General features: G+C 45.1%; 1 long non-coding RNA gene across 1 annotated transcript in view; it reads left to right on the forward strand.

The window, feature by feature from the left end:
• Positions 1-10961, forward strand: part of LOC140467113 (uncharacterized) — a 29842-nt gene extending 18881 nt beyond the window's left edge. The window contains exon 3 of the long non-coding RNA XR_011955349.1: positions 10862-10961. This is a non-coding gene — a long non-coding RNA (uncharacterized lncRNA). The remainder of the gene's footprint in view (positions 1-10861) is intronic.
• The last annotated feature ends 6216 nt before the right edge of the window (positions 10962-17177 follow it).

The following is a 17177-nucleotide window of genomic DNA, read 5'->3' on the forward strand; positions in this document are numbered from 1 at the left end:
AACACTGCAGGGGCATGGGAACCTAGACTGCAGCTTTAGAGTGCAGGACCTGGAGTGTAGGGAGGTTAGGAACATGGCATCAATCTCAAAGGAGGGTGCCTGTAAACAGGAAAGTGGCTTGAAGTGTGTATACCTCAATGCAAGAAGTATACGAAATAAGGTAGGTGAACTTGTAGCGTGGGTTGGTACCTGGGATTTCGATGTTGTGGCTATTTCGGAGACATGGGTAGAACAGGGACAGGATTGGCTGTTGCAGGTTCCAGGGTTTAAATGTTTTAGTAGGGTCAGAGGTGGGGGTAAAAGAGGGGGAGGTGTGGCATTGCTTGTCAAAGATAGTATTACAGCGGTGGAAAGGACGATGGAGGAAGACTCACCATCTGAGGTAGTTTGGGCTGAGGTTAGGAATAGGAAAGGTGAGGTCACCCTGTTAGGAGTTTTCTACAGGCCTCCTAATAGTCCTAGAGATGTAGAAGAAAGGATTGCGAGGATGATTCAGGAGAAGAGTGAAAGTAACAGGGTGGTTGTTATGGGGGCTTTAACTTTCCTGATATTGACTGGGAAAACTATAGCTCGAGTTCGTTAGATGGGTCGGTGTTTGTCCAATGTGTGCAGGAAGGTTTCCTTACACAATATGTAGACAGGCCAACAAGAGGTGAGGCCATACTGGATTTGGTTCTGGGTAATGAGCCAGACCAGGTGTTAGAATTGGAGGTAGGTGAGCACTTTGGAGACAGTGACCACAATTCGGTGACTTTTACTCTAGTGATGGAGAGGGATAAGTGTGCACTTCAGGGCAAGAGTTAAAGCTGGGGGCAGGGAAATTATGATGCGGTGAGACACGACTTAGGATGCGTGGCTTGGAAAAGTAGGCTTCAAGGCAAGGGCTCAATTGATATGTGGAGCTTGTTCAAGGAGCAACTATTGAGTGTCCTTGATAAGTATGTACTTGTCAGGCAGGGAGGAAAGGGTCGTGTGAGGGAGCCATGGTTTAATAAGGAATTGGAATCCCTTGTTAAAGGGAAGAGGGCGGCCTATGTAAAGATGAGGCGTGAAGGTTCAATTGGGGCGATTGAGAGTTATAAGGTAGCCAGGAAGGATTTGAAGAGAGAGCTAAGAGCAGCAAGGAGGGGATATGAAAAGTCCTTAGTTGGTAGGATGAGGGAAAACCTATAGGTATGTCAGGAATAAAAGAATGACTAGAGTAGGAATAGGTCCAGTCAAGGATAGTAGTGGGAAGTTGCGTGTGGAGGCTGAAGAGATTGGGGAGACACTGAATGAATACTTTCCGTCAGTATTCACTCAGGAACAGGACATTGTTGCCGATGAGAATACTGAGTCACAATTAATTAGAATGGACGGCTTTGAGGTGTGTAGGGAAGAGGTGTTGGAAATTCTGGAAAGGGTGAAAATAGATAAGTCCCCTGGGCCTGAAGACATTTATCCTAGGATTCTGTGGGAAGCAAGGGAGGAGATTGCAGAGCCATTGGCCTTGATTTTTATGTCCTCATTGTCTACAGGAATAGTGCCAGAAGACTGGAGGATAGCAAATGTGGTTCCCTTGTTCAAGAAGGGGAGTAGGGATAACCCTCATAACTATAGGCCGGTGAGTGTCACTTCTGTTGTGGGCAAAGTCTTAGAGAGAATTGTAAGGGATAGGATTTATGAACATCTGGATAGGAATAATGTGATCAAGAATAGTCAGCATGGTTTTGTGAAGGGCAGATCGTGCCTCACAAACCTTATTGAATTCTTTGAGAAGGTGACTAAGGAGGTGGACGAGGGTAAAGCGGTAGATGTGGTGTATATGGATTTTAGTAAGGCATTTGATAAGGTTCCCCATGGTAGGCTACTGCAGAAAATACGGAGGTATGGCATTGGGGGTGAGTTGGAGGTTTGGATTAGGAATTGGCTGGCTGGAAGAAGACAGAGGGTAGTGGTTGATGGTAAAGGTTCATCTTGGAGTTACTAGCGGAGTTCCGCAAGGATCTGTTTTGGGACCATTGCTGTTTGTCATTTTTATAAATGACCTGGAGGAGGGGCTAGAAGGTTGGGTGAGCAAGTTTGCGGATGATACGAAAGTCAGTGGAGTTATTGACAGTGAGGAAGGATGTGTCAGGTTACAGCGGGATATAGATAAGCTGCAGAGCTGGGCAGAAAGGTGGCAAATGGAGTTCAATGTAGCTAAGTGTGAGGTGATTCACTTTGGTATGAGTAACAAAAAGATGGGGTACTGGGCTAATGGATACTTGGTAGTGTGGATGAGCAGAGGGATCTTGGTGTCCATGTACACAGATCTCTGAAAGTTGCCACCCAGGTAAATAGTTCGGTGAAGAAGGCATATGGCGTACTGGCTTTTATTGGTAGAGGAATTGAGTTCTGGAGTCCTGAGGTCATGTTACAGTTGCATAAGACTCTGGTGCGGCCGCATCTGGAGTATTGTGTGCAGTTTTGGTCGCCATACTATAGGAAGGATGTGGAGGCACTGGAACGGGTGCAGAGGAGGTTTACCAGGATGTTGCCTGGTATGGTAGGAAGATCGTATGAGGAAAGGCTGAGGCATTTGGGGCTGTTTTCATTGGAGAAAAGAAGGTTTAGGGGTGATTTGATGGAGGTGTACAAGATGATTAGGGGTTTAGATAGGGTTGACAGTGAGAACCTTTTTCCACGTATGGAGTCAGCTATTACGAGGGGGCATAGCTTTAAATTAAGGGGTGGTAGGTATAGGACAGATGTTAGGGGTAGATTCTTTACTCATCGAGTCGTGAGTTCATGGAATGCCCTGCCAGTAGCAGTGGTGGACTCTCCCTCTTTATGGGCATTTAAACGGGCATTGGATAGGCATATGGAGGCTAGTGGGCTAGTGTAGGTTAGGTGGGCTTGGATCGGCGCAACATCAAGGGCCAAAGGGCCTGTACTGCGCTGTATTTTTCTATGTTCTATGTTCTAACTAATCTTGGTGAAAGATACAAGGATAGCTGAGGATACCTGCAGCTCAAATGCTATGAGTGTAACTCCTTCCAGCCTTGTCTTGTTGTCTAATTCTCTGCTCAAGCCACCACTGAATTCAGGAGCCATAAAGAACTGACTCAAAGGGTCAGGACCAATCAGTGCCTTCAATTACCCGACCCGGGAACCCCACCCCCCCAGTCCAGCCCCACAGAATGTGTTCCACACACCACCATGGCTGTTTTCCCATAGTTTGTAAAATGGTCTTTCCTCACACTTCCAGCCCATTTCTGATGTCTGAAAATATTTCTCTTAATGCATCCACCTTCCCAATATTACTCCTGATGTCTGCCTCCCAACTGTAGTTCAGAGCCTATTAAGAGGAGCAGTGCTCAACATATTCCAATGGCTGACCTGTGGTGTAGTCCATGCAGCCCACAGTCTGAGAACAGGAAGATTTACCATTCAGCCAACAGCCCTTAATATTCCAAAGACTTTCACTAACTCTTCAATAATGCACTATCAGTGCATTTGAGCCTTTCGCCAGCATTCTATCTACTGCCTCATAGGGACCTGGATTCAATTCTAGCCTCAGTTAACTGTCTGTATGGAGTTTGCATATTCTCCCATGTCAGTTTCCTCCTTGTGCTCGGATTTCCTCCCACAGTCCATAGTTGTGCAGGTTAGGTAGGTTGGCCATACTAAATACATATTGCATAGGATGGAGGCCAGGTGGGTTTTTAGGTGGATAGGAAATGCAGGGTTATAGGAATAGGCTAAGAGGCTGGGTCTAAGAGCAGAATCTTTTCCTTAGCTAAAGTTGAACCTTGTCAGCAGTTGCTGCCTGACTGAGCAGAGGTGATGGAGTTAACCTCTGCCCATCTCCATGCACCCTGACCGAACATCCTTCAACAAAAACTACACAAAGGCAAATGTACAGTAACAGAGACAGTACACCTCCAGAGACGGTCCACCTCCAGAGACGGTCCACCTCCAGTGTACAGCAGACTTTACTGTAAACTGAAGCAACCCACTTCTTCACTGCCCCTCTGTAAAAGTAATTGATGTTGAATTATTACAAACTCTGCAGGACAGGATTGCCTCATAAGTTCTCAGGAGAAACACACACTGTCCCACATTCCTGCAACACTCTCCATCTTTACATTTTCCACACTATCCATTTCCAATCTTGCATGACTGTTATCACCCTTTTGATTCATTTCACATTACCTTCTCACTTACCAATGTCCTGAGTTTCATTCAATTTAAATTTGAGAGTCTTTCATTCAAGGTGCTGATTTACCTTGGTGCTCAATCATCAATGAGACTTTTAGACCAATTTCTCAGATTGTCAAACAAAATGGCAACTAATCTCTGTGCCCACTTCTAGTCACCCCTAACAACACAGCAATATAAACAGAATCTCCCCCATTCAGACTGATCCCAGAATGGGGACAAAAGTTTCTTCCTCTCCAGATAATTTCAGATAATTCAACCCTTCCACTGAACCACTGGGAGATCTGACTCCTTCATTGTACATTTCTATTCATTTTTCAAAATAATTTCTTTGAATGTAGAATATGTAATGTAGGTGCAAAGGGCCTGAGTATTGCCCAGGATTCCCTCAGTTTCTGCCAGTCCCAGAGAGAGATGGGGAGGGTGAGAAGAGAACACTCAGTCACATTGTTTCCTGAGGGACTCTCATCAATTTGCCTGCATTGTGCCAGCAGGGACCAGAGAATCCCAGTGCATTTTCAGGGTGAATATCTCAGCAAGTGGCATTCCGCAGTCTCCCAGATCATTCCCTCTTTGTGGTTGTAGTAATGTTGCACACAGAGTCTGCAATATGGCAGTAACGGGAGGCCATTCAGCCCCTTGTCAAATTCATCAATAATACCACTTAGTACATTTAACCTGATTCACTGACTCAATTCACTTGCCTTCACACCTTGATGCAGTTTCTGGAACGTATGGGATTCAACCTCCATGGCCCCATTTGGAAAGCAGAATAAACAGCAGTATGTAGAAGACAGATCTCATTAAGTAGAGTGGAGAATTGTACTTAGAGCAATGTACAGGAATCTGTATCAAACCCCACATTCTCCTTGTTCTGGCAGTGTTTGATGAGAACAGTGTGGAGGGAGTTTTAACTCTGTATCCAATGGGCTGGATGACCTACTCCTGCTCCTACTTCTTATGTTCTCGACAATTGCACATTTGGCTGGAAGCTGGATATTCCTGCTCTGATTCTCCAAAAGTGACCTATTGGAGTCCCTGGTGGTAACATTTAACACAATGTTTTCATATCTAGGTACTTCAGTTCAAGAATAATGGTGACTGCATTAAGACATTCCTGGTAAAAAGTTCCATACCTGTTTCACTGCAGGATTAATAACATTGTACTTGAAGCTACCTTGCACAGCATTTAGCTCATTACTAATGCACCAATTTGTTGAAAACTAAGTTTCAAATTCTCAAGCCTTCCTTCAGATCATATCCTGTCAATTAACTGACTTGCCTCAGTGTTTTCCTGGCTAGGATTTTACGATATTTCAGGAAGTTTCTTTCAGGAAAGTGTTTGAATTCCCATCACTGAAGAGAAATGTGACACCAAGCCCAGATTTCAGAGGAAGTTTCTCCACACTCTGGAATGAAGCCTCGATTTTATTGGTGCTGGGTTTGGAACTGCAAGACAGAGAATTTCAGTGCAGCAGCACCAATCAAATCTCACGCAAGAAACAAAGCCCGGAGTCACAAATACAGATATATAGAGAAATTTATCAGCCCCAACAACTTACTGCAGTTACACACTTACCCGTCCAGTTTCTGAGTTTAACTGTGTGCTGCAGTAGACAAGCGTGAGACTTGGCGAGGGTACAAAGTTCTTGTAGAACATTGAACATAAAACATTATAGTGCAGTACAGGCCCTTCGGCCCTTGATGTTGTGCTGACCTGTTAAACCAATCTGAAGCCCATCTAACCTACACTATTCCATTCTCATCCATATGTCTATTCAATGACTAATTAAATGCCCTTAAAGTTGGCGAGTCTACTACTGTTGCAGGCAGTGTGCTCCACACTCTTACTAGTGAGTAAAGAAACTCCCTCTGACATCTGTCCTATACCTATCACCCCTCAATTTAAAGCTATGTCCCCTCGTGCTAGTCATCACCATCCAAGGAAAAAGGCTCTCCCTGTCCACCCTATCTAACCCTCTGACTATCTTATATGTCTCAATTAAGTCACCTCTCAATCTTCTTCTCTCCAATGAAAACAGCCTCATGTCCTTCAGCCTTTCCTAGTAAGACCTTCCCTCCATACCAGGCAACATCCTGGCAAATCTGCTGTCTGTGCACAGAATCATGAGCATCTGTGACCAGTTCTAATGGGCCTCAGGATCCAAGATAAATTGAGGCAAAAGCGAGGCTGTGCTCTTTGGGTACTGGGCAGAAGTGAGGACTACAGAAGCTGGATGTTAGAGTGGTGCTGGAAAAGCACAGCAGGTCAGGCAGCATCCAAGGAGTAGGAAAATCAATGTTTTGGGCAAAAGCTCTTCATCAGGTCTCTTTGGAAAGTGGGCTGATGAATCCTTCATTCCCATCACTGTCAGGACAGATTACCGGAAGGTGCTGGGAATATGGTTCAGGGGAGCCAGGCTTGTGCTAAAGCTTGGGAGGAGTGTGTCGCCAAGGTGAGGCAGAAACTGGGCTTTTGTAAACACCATACGCCATCCATTGCAGGTAAAAACCTGGTGATCAGGTGTGAGGCACTCTCTCTGCTGTATGTGGTCTGGCCCATGCCCTGAACCTGAGCCATTACAGTTACCCGAGCTATCTTTCACTTCATCTGGAGATCTAAGGTGGACTGGCTTAGAAGGGACACCACGTACAAAGCTCTGGATAAGTGGAGGCACAATGAACCCAACACTGCCCTTATCCTGACAGCCACCTTCATGTGTAGCTGCATCAAACAAACACCAAGTGTCATTCCGTACTGAGGTTTGATCTGTTCCTGCTGTTGCAAAGGATGGGTTTGGCTTCATTGTCACAGAATGCTCCAAGTAATTGGACCATTCCATATCTCCTGGCTCTCTTTGACCACCAGTCCATCAGGAAGTGGTCAGCGTGTTGCATCCTTGAGACCTGTTGGGAAAGGAGAGGGTGGATCCTGTCTGGTGGTTCCCTGAGCAGACTGTCAAAGTCTTTCAGCAAAATGCCTCATCAGCAAAACTTTCCAACAAGCACCAAGACATCACTGGGTTGGTGGGGAGAAGGGCACTACCTGTGAGGTCCTTTATGTGCACCCAGTCCGTGTGTGCCACCGCACGCTGCCCTCAAAGTAGCTGTGGGGCAGAGGGGTGTGCTAGAGACTGGCACAATCTCCTGCTGGAATGTGCCTTTGCAAAGGAAGTCTGGAGAGGGATGAAGTGGTTTGTGTTGAGGTTATTCCTGGGCAGCTCCATGACGCAGGACTCTCCTGTTCGCGCTGTTCCCAGGATACACACCAAGACAAACATCGACTGTGTCAGGAGGACTATCAACTCAGTGAGAGACGGTCTTTGGTCTGCACAAAACTTGTTGGTCTTCCAGAACAAGGCGTTGACCCTGACCGAGTGTTGCAGACTGGGATATCCCAACATTCAGGACTACGTGCTGAGGGATGCACTAAAACGTGGGGCAGCTCCTGCCAAGGTGCAAAAGACCACTGTCTGAGATCTTCCTGCTGAAGGGAAATGGGGGTCCATTCAATTATCGGACCATCCCAGTTTCTCAAAATGTAAACATTTCCTTCCTGCAGGAGTTAAAAATTCTCCTTGTTATTTGGGATGGCACAGTGGCTTTATGGAATATAATACCCAATATATTGTTGGTGTTTCTTTTTCTTTTTTAGAAATATTGTATAGAACAGAATGACAATGTTTTGTATGTACTCATAGATTCTTTCTTATAAATAAAATATATATTTGTAACAAATAATAACTACACATTTCATATTGTATTTGACACATTGGGATATCCCAAAGTAATGAGAGGTCCCACAGAAACACAACTTTGTTGCTTTATTTAAAAGCTGTCTAATCTACAACAACAACTTGCAATTATAACACACCTTCAAAACAGAAAATAAATGTCAACAGGCACTTTATCAAATGCAAACTACAAAGAGAACCTGGAGCAATTCCTCAAAACCTCTGCCATGCCACCACAATATCAGCACAGTCTTCAGCTCAAAGTGAGCGAGAATCCATAATTCTGGCCCCACTTAAAACTGCTGACTCTGGGAGTCAACTGAATATTTCAAAATGGAGCTTGATAAGTTTTTGTTGGGATAGAATATTAAGGATTATGTCACCAGAGCAGGTATGGAGTTAGGATAGAATTCAGCCACAATCTAACAGCACAGCAGAATAGAGTCAAGGGACTGATTGGCCTCTCCCTGTCCCTCTCTTTCTAACATTTCACCAGGATGTACACTGACAGTGCTCAGCTCTCCCTCACTAGTTCCTGTCCTGCTTCCTCCTCCATTGCTAAATTATCAGAGCGTTTATCTGACATCCAGGGCTGGATGAGCAGGAACATCCTCCCTTACATATTCACTCGATGCCAACAGGCAGCACTCCCCCGTTACTGTACTGGAGTATTGACATGGCTGTCTGTAGACAGCGGCTTAAGATTCACAGCTCTTTGATAGAAAGTGGCACAAGTGAATCAAAAACCCTCCTCCTGTGCTCAACCTCTCAGTGGAACTGGAAAGTAAATTTGAGGAAGGTACAGAAAATGTAATAATGGTGGAAGTTCATTGTCTATTAAACATTAGAGCCTGGGGAAAGAATGCAGGAGTGGGTTAGTCTCTCCTTTAACAAGCCTCAACAAATTGTACCATTCTTTTTTCCAAAATGTGTCACATATGCACTTTTTTCTCTGAAATACCTTCAAAAAAACTGAAAGAAAAACACAAACAGGGAAAAAAGGAAATAATATTTAAAAGGTACGAGACTGTGGCTTTTCCTTTGGTACAATATACACCCAAAAAACATTTCCAAAACCTATACAGGCTCGATCCAAAAATATATAAAAGCCCTTTCTGTGAGACATCTGGATAGAGGCAGAACAAAAAAAACATTTATTATACTCAGCATCATTAATGAAAAATTGCAATAATTTACTTCTGTTTTTCCTGATTCCACCCTAACTCAGAGAGTCCAGGGACTATATTTATTGAAACATAATCGCAGACGTTGAAATCACTAACAATAACTGACCGCAGAGATAATCCATATCTTATGGACAACAGACTCCATATTATCGAACACACTCCATAGTAAGCAACTTTCACCCACTTCTTCCAATGTTTCTCCATCAACTAACCAACACTGAATCATTCCAATAAGAACCACACACATTCCTGAACCTCTCTTTTTCTCATGTTACTCCTATAAAAAGGAAATAGAGAAACGTCTCCATATTAAGGAACACCAAGGCCCTTCATTCCCGTACCTTTCTGAATAAACTATGTCTCTTCCATTAAAATCTATTATTTAATCAAATTAGTTTTGAAGAAGAGTCAGACCAGACTTGAAATGTTAATTCTGTTTCTGTCTCCACAGATGCTGAGTTTCTCCAGCATTCTCTATAAAAATTGAACCCTGTTTGAAATGTAATGGAATGTCTACTTGGTGCCTGGTTATGGAATAACCTTTCTGATGGGATCCCAATGCAATTGCAGTGTAAGGTCAGATATTCTCACACACAGCCCAGTCCTTTCCCTGAAGCAAAGGATTCCTAAACTCTTTCCATCTTTGACCACGATATCAGTTTATAACCAGGTTCCTCACATTCTGAAATGTGCTTCATACTGTCCAGCAGAAGGACATTGAGGTCAACAAATCTGCGCCAGAAGTGTGTGGGCCATTCTGCAGGTAGAGCAGCTCACATGGCCTGGGTTGACACAGATGTGCAAGTATAATAGAGGTATCCTGTAAGGTTCTCACGATTGGCCTTGTATCTTTAATCTCCATAAAGGTGAGTTCCTCCAAGTCTCATCAAAACCTGCTCACCTATCACCAGCTGACCTTACTGACACATTGACTCCTGCTCCAGTTACACCCCCAGTTTAAAATTCACATCAGTTTTTTTGCGGGTCACCCCATGGCCTCATCTCTCCCTCTTGCTGTAACAACCTGTATCCTCAAAATTCATACTCCTCTAATGTTGATCTCTCCAGCTCCTGATTCCCATGGGCAGCTTGCCCTCAGCTGCCTGCACTTTGAGCTGGAGAGTTCCCTCCCAAATCTCAGAGCCTCATTCACTTGCTTCTCTCCTTTCAGCTGTCCCCCAAACCCTACCAGTCCAAATATCAATCTCAATCTCTTTGACACATGATCTGCGAAGGACTTTGGGGCATTTTGTTTTGTAAAGGGTATTATATCAAAGTCGCTTATTATTTTTTGGTGTATCTCAGGGTCTATGCATTCCAGAGTATTCTATGCATCGTGTGGTTTCACACATATTCTGCTGAGCAATTGTGTGGCATATTTTGTAGTTTGATAGCACCTACATACTCAGCAAATTCAGAACCTGGTTACCCAAGTCGCCTTTACACGACAGGCATGATTTGGTTCAACAGAAAGGCAGAAGAGAGCTTTGCAATGTCTTGTCTCATGCTCCATTGAACAATTCACCCACTCTGAATAGAAACTACAAAAAACGATCACTCCAATAAAACAAATATATTATATATTCAGAAACCATTCAATTTCTAAGCTGGTTAGGAGTAAACTGTGGACCTGTGCCTTAGGGACAGGTAATTGGTGACTTGAGGACTTGTACATTGAGAGTTACAGAAAGCAAATTTGTTTTCTACTTATCTTGGGGTCTGTGTTTCTTGATAATGAACCATGCTTTCCTCCAACAGAATCTTCAGGTTGGAATTGTGAGGGGTCAGCTGTGGATTGTGTTGACCTTTGAATAAAGGAAGAGATGACCAAAGATACAGCGTGGTGCTGATGGTGTGGATCTGGGCCAATTGCAGCATCATAGATGTGGGCTACAGTTTCCCAAACCACAAACTGGGTTACTTTTCTCAGTTTTTTCCTTGTCTCCCAAACGTAACAGTTCCACAGAAATCACGAGAATCCTGCCAGAATTTGCGTGAGGTTTCTAAGGTCATTGTCAGAGATTGACCTCCCTGATAACTTGTTCCCTGCCCATACAGCCTCTGAATCTACCCAATCCTTTGTGGGGCCTGGCCGATTATTTTTTCAAATTGAGGTATTATATTGGGTTCAATCAGTTCCAAATCACAGAAATGGCCTTTCAGCCCATCTGGTCCACAATAGAGTTTTTGGGCTTCCTCCTGCCAAGTCCATCCTCCACTAACACTGTATTCTCTTGTTACTGTCTCCATCAGTGTATCTCCACCACTCACTTTGACCACTCCCTGTGATAACAAACACTGGTCATTCTCTGGATGAAGATGTTTCTCTTGAATTTGTTATTGTGATTTGATTGAGGTGGTGCTAAAGACATTAAAGGATTCAATTGGTAAATCTGGGAAAGTAATTTTGTCTGGTGGGAGAATTGAGAACGAATGAGTTTAACCTTATTCTTGGAGGCAAGCCATTCCAACTCAAAAATCACCGCATCATACAAAGGCCAGCGAAAATTTGAAACTCCCAACAAGAATACTTTTGAAGCAGGGAGTCTGTTGGACTTTTCAAGAGAGAAATGGAGAGATGCTTTTGGGTAAGGATGGGATATTGAGTAAAAGGTATTTGGAGCTGAGATACATCTCTACCAGCATCTGGCTGAATGACCTTGTCCTGACCTCAACCAATAAAATATTTTTCACTTGTCACAAAGATGATATGTACCTTACTAATGCCTCTTCTGATTTTATATCCAAATAACAAGAGAACAGTCAGTCACTATTTGGAGATGCCGGTGTTGGACTGGGGTGCACAAAGTTAAAAATCACACAACACCAGGTTATAATCCAACAGGTTTAATTGGAAGCACACTAGCTTTCGGAGCGTCGCTCCTTCATCAGGTGGTAGTGGAGGGCTCAATTCTAACACACAGAACTTATAGCAAACATTTACAGTGTGATGTAACTGAAATTATACATTGACAATCAATTTTTCAATGTATAATTTCAGTTACATCACACTGTAAATTTTTGCTATAAATTCTGTGTGTTAGAATTGAAGGGGCGACGCTCCAAAAGCTAGTGTGCTTCCAATTAAACCTGTTGGACTATAACCTGGTGTTGTGTGATTTTTAAGTCAGTCACTATTTAGCAAATCTGAAATGGGCAGCAATGCTTTAGTCTCCCCGAGTCAGGCTCCACATCTGATTGGAAAGGCCCCATGTCTGATCTGACACAGATTAGCTCACTGTGTGATCAAACCTGCAGCCAGGATTCTATACCCCTCCAGGGGGCTCTGTCCAGGCTGGAACTGTGTTACAGGCAAACGTTCAGAAACAAGGTCCCTGCCCCAAAGGGAAACTGTCAGAATAAACCTCCCAAACAAGTCTTCAGCAAATACTGAAATGAAGTTAATCAGATTAACAAGAACCAGTTTGAACACAGCAGGTTCTAGGGGGAAATCTGTAAGGCACCTCGGAACATATTATGACTTAAAAGAGACCTGCAACAAGTGAAGCTTCTGAAGGTGTTGTTGGGAGACGTGAATCGGTCTTGAAATCTCTCCATGACATTGTTACAATCAGGTCAAAGAGGAAGACAAGATTTCAGTTTACGATCTTATCCAGTGAAGCATCATTCCCACATCATCTCAGTCACCATCTGCCTGGTCTGAAGTGTAAAGGTGCAAACCCACAACCTTCTGGATTCAAGGTAAAGGTGTCCTCAGTCAGGATTCAATGGCACCATTTCAGAGCTGGACAGGGTAGGGTAGCCCCTCTGGTACCCTGCGCCAAAGTCCTGCCCCCAGTCAACTTCCTGCTGAAGGGTTTTTGCCCAAAATGTCGATTTTCCTGCTCCTCAGATGCTGCTGTCCGACCTGCTGTGCTTTTCCAACACCACTCTAATCTTGACCCCAGACAACTTCAGAACAACCAATTGGCCCAGGGGTTCTGAGGGGAGATGGCTGTTTCTGCAGCAATGCTGGCATTATGCATTGGGAGCTGAAAATGTGTTGCTGGAAAAGTGCAGCAGGTCAGGCAGCATCCAAGGAGCAGGAGAATCGACGTTTCGGGCATCAGCCCTTCTTCAGGAATGAGGAAAGTGTGTCCAGCAGGCTAAGTTAAAAGGTAGGGAGGAGGGACTTGAGGAGGGGCGTTGGGAATGCGATAGGTGGAGGGAGGTCAAGGTGAGGGTGATAGGCCGGAGTGGGGTGGGGGCGGAGAGGTCAGGAAGAAGATTGCAGGTTAGGAAGGCGGTGCTGAGTTCGAGGGATTTGACTGAGACAAGGTGGGGGGAGGGGAAATGAGGAAACTGGAGAAATCTGAGTTCATCCCTTGTGGTTGGAGGGTTCCCAGGCGGAAGATGAGGTGCTCTTCCTCCAACCGTCGTATTGCCATGGTCTGGCGATGGAGGAATCCAAGGACCTGCATGTCCTTGGCGGAGTGGGAGGGGGAGTTGAAGTGTTGGGCTACGGGGTGGTTGGGTTGGTTGGTCCGGGTGTCCCAGAGGTGTTCTCTGAAACGTTCCGCAAGTCGGCGGCCTGTCTCCCCAATATAGAGGAGGCCACATCGGGTGCAGCGGATGCAATAGATGATTGTGTGGAGGTGCAGGTGAATTTGTGGCGGATATGGAAGTGTCCCTTGGGGCCTTGGAGGGAGGTAAGGGGAGAGGTGTGGGCGCAGGTTTTGCATTTCTTGCGGTTGCAGGGGAAGGTGCCGGGAGTGGAGGTTGGGTTGGTGGGGGGTGTGGACCTGGTGAAGGAGTCACGGAGGGAGTGGTCTTTTCAGAACGCTGATAGGGAAGGGGAGGGAAATATGTCCCTGGTGGTGGGGTCTGTTTGGAGGTGGTGGAAATGACGGCGGATGATACGCTGGACATGGAGGTTGGTGGGGTGGTAGGTGAGGACCAATGGGGTTCTGTCCTGGTGGCGGTTGGAGGGGCGGGGCTCAAGGGCGGAGGAGCGGGAAGTGGAAGTGATGCGGTGGAGGGCATCGTCGACTACGTCTGGGGGAAATTGCGGTCCTTGAAGAAGGAGGCCATCTGGGTTGTACGGTTTTGGAACTGGTCCTCCTGGGAGCAGATGCGGTGGAGACGAAGGAATTGGGAATATGGGATGGCGTTTTTACAGGGGACAGGGTGGGAGTGCCTGTGTGTATATTTTTGGTTGATGCGGGTTGGAGATAAGGTTTGCTGAAGGTGATTGGGAAGCCTGGGTCAGTAACTAACTGTGTGCCCATTGGCTGTATTTCCTTAATCACAGCAGTGATTACATTTCAAAAACCAACATTGATTGCAATTTGGTGATTGTGAAAGGTGCTGTGTAAAAGCAAGTCTTTACATGAGCCCTGAGCCACAGCTGACAGAGAGAGAGTGTACGTAAGTGTGTGTGTGTGCGTATGCGTGCGTGTCTGTGTGTGTATCTATGTCTGTCTGTGTGTGTCTGTGTGTCTGGGTGTGTGTACGAGTGTATGTGTGTCTGTCTCTGATTGCATGTATGAGTGTATGTGTGTGTATATATGGATGAGTGTGTGCGTGTCTGTGTGTGAGAGAATATGGGTGTGTGTATGTGTATGGGTGTGTGTGTGTCTGTGTGTATGAGTGTGTGTGTCTGTGTGTATGAGTATGTGTGTCTGTGTGCATGTGAGTTTGTGTCTGTGTGTGTGAGTATGAGTGTGTGTGTATATATGTCTGTCTGTGTGTGTGTCTGTGTCTGTGTGTGTGTGTCTGTGTGAGTGTGTGTCTGTGTGTGTGAGTGTATGTGTGTCTGTCTGAGTGAGTGTGTGTGTATGTGTCTGTGTGTGTGTGTGAGTGAGTGTGTGTGTGTTTGTGAGAGTGTGTGAGTTAATTGAATTGAATTTATTGTCACGTGTACCGAGGCACAGTGAAAAGCTTTGTCTTGTGAGCAATACAGGCAGATCACAGAGTTAAGTAGCGTAGATAGTAAATAATAGGTAAACAGTGGCAAAAACAAAAACACAGGTACAGGCAAATATTAAGAGTTTGAGAGTCCATTCAGTATTCTAACAACAGCAGGGTAGAAATTGTTTCAAAACCGACTGATGCATGTGTTCAGGCTTCTGTACCTTCTCCCTGATGGTAGAGTGTGTATGTGTGTCTGACACAGAGAGAGAAAGGGCGAAGTCTCACCAGGTTGTTGTAAAGGTGCAATGCTGCAGGGAGCTGAGGACATTCACAGTCATCCTTAGATGCCTTCTGGCCGGAGAATGACCCAAACAGGAGGGAGGAAGGAATCTAAACCAGAAAAATATTTCACTTCCTTGAAAGCTGGCACTGACATGAGAACAATTGGAAGACGTTCAACAAATTTTAAAAAGTAAATGCTATAAAATAACAGTTTGTTATCTGGATTAGGATAGGGACAGCAGTCAGTCAGACTCACACTGACAGCAGCCCTAGCACAATGCAAGTAGTCACCCTGGTCTGAATGAGCCACAAACCATGCAGAAAACATTGCCAGTGAGCAGGGAGGGCTCCCACAATTACATGGCCTCATTGGAACCAAGAATTGCAAGTGTGTCAAGGAGACCCTTCACCATAACGCTGTTACAGGACTTGGCTCCTTCTCCAGCCAAAACAAACAGTGAGGTGCCCAAAACACACCATCAAATGCTCACACAGCATACCTTCTCAATCCTTGGCAATCCTTGCTGTTCACTGGAATTCTCATTAACCCCTGAATCAGGGCAGAGCCACACTGGCTCCAGGAATGTAAGGGATCAAACTCAGCCACAACACGGGAGAGAGAATTGTTTTTATACCGGGAGGAAGCAAAGCAAAATCAAAATCCATTCTACAATTTAGTATAAAATAGGAGCAGACAGGAGTCTGGACAATCCAGCACCACTAATCCAGTACTTGCAAAAACCTGCAGAGTTGTGTAGGGGCTTTATATCTGAGGATCTGACAGGAACTTTGTCAGGATTGATCCCCCTAAACTCACTTTCGTCAAACATCGGTCCCAAGGTTTGACTTGAGAGCAGCAGGTGACCACATCATTGGGGTAATGATAATCTGAGCCTAACACCCACATTCTGGAATGTTGCATGCCATCCTGTAGTTCCAGGTACTGCTTAAACTACATGTTCTGTTGAGGTACAGAAACTGAGCAGTTACCATGCAACCTGTACCATGAAAGAGAACGAAAACCCTCATCCCTCCCTCGCCCATCACTCTCTCTCACACTCATTCTTCCCTCATCCATCCCTCCTTCACACACTCATCATTCCCTGCCTATTAATGTCTCCCCATCAGTCTCTCCTCTACCACCCTCTCCCCACCACTGTCTCACTCATCACACTCCCCCTCATCACTCTTTCACTCATACTTTCATTCATTCCTCCCCAATGAATAATTTCCTCTTGGACCACCCCTCACCCATTTATCAACGAATCATAGAATTTTACAGTACAGAAGGCCATTTGGCCCGTCGTTTCTGTACCAGCTCCTGACACAGCTCCCCAGCTCATCCCACTCTCCAGCCCTATCTCCGTAACCCTCTAACTCCATCCCTTTCAAATACACACCCAGCTCTCTTTTGAACCCTCTGATGGAATCTGCCTCCCCCACTCCCCCAGGCAGCACATTCCAAATCCTAACAGTTCTCTGAGGAAAGACGTTTCTCATCATCTCACTCGTGGCTCTCCTACTCACAAGCTTGAAATTGTGACCCCAAGTTACTCCCTCATATATCAACCCCTGCACCATCATTCCTTTACTATCCCTCACTCAATCACTCCTCCCTCAACCCTCAAACCATAAGGCTTAAGAAATTAAACAGGCCATTCAGTCCATCGAGTCTACTCGGCTGTACAGTTAGTTTGCGGCTGACCAGATAATCTCTTTCCTGCCTTTTCCTCATAAACCCTTGATTGCCTTTCTGGGTAAAAACCTGTCGTCTCAGCCATGAATATACTACACAACATAACATTAACAACTCTCAATTGTAAAGAATTCCTCAGAGTTACAATCCTCTGACAGAAAACATCCCTCTGCATCTCTGTCTGAAATGTGTGACCTCTTATTCTAAGACGATACCCTCTGGTCCAATACTCTCCCACAAGGT

This window comes from Chiloscyllium punctatum, chromosome 45 (assembly GCF_047496795.1).
Source record: "Chiloscyllium punctatum isolate Juve2018m chromosome 45, sChiPun1.3, whole genome shotgun sequence".
Lineage (NCBI taxonomy): Eukaryota > Metazoa > Chordata > Chondrichthyes > Orectolobiformes > Hemiscylliidae > Chiloscyllium > Chiloscyllium punctatum.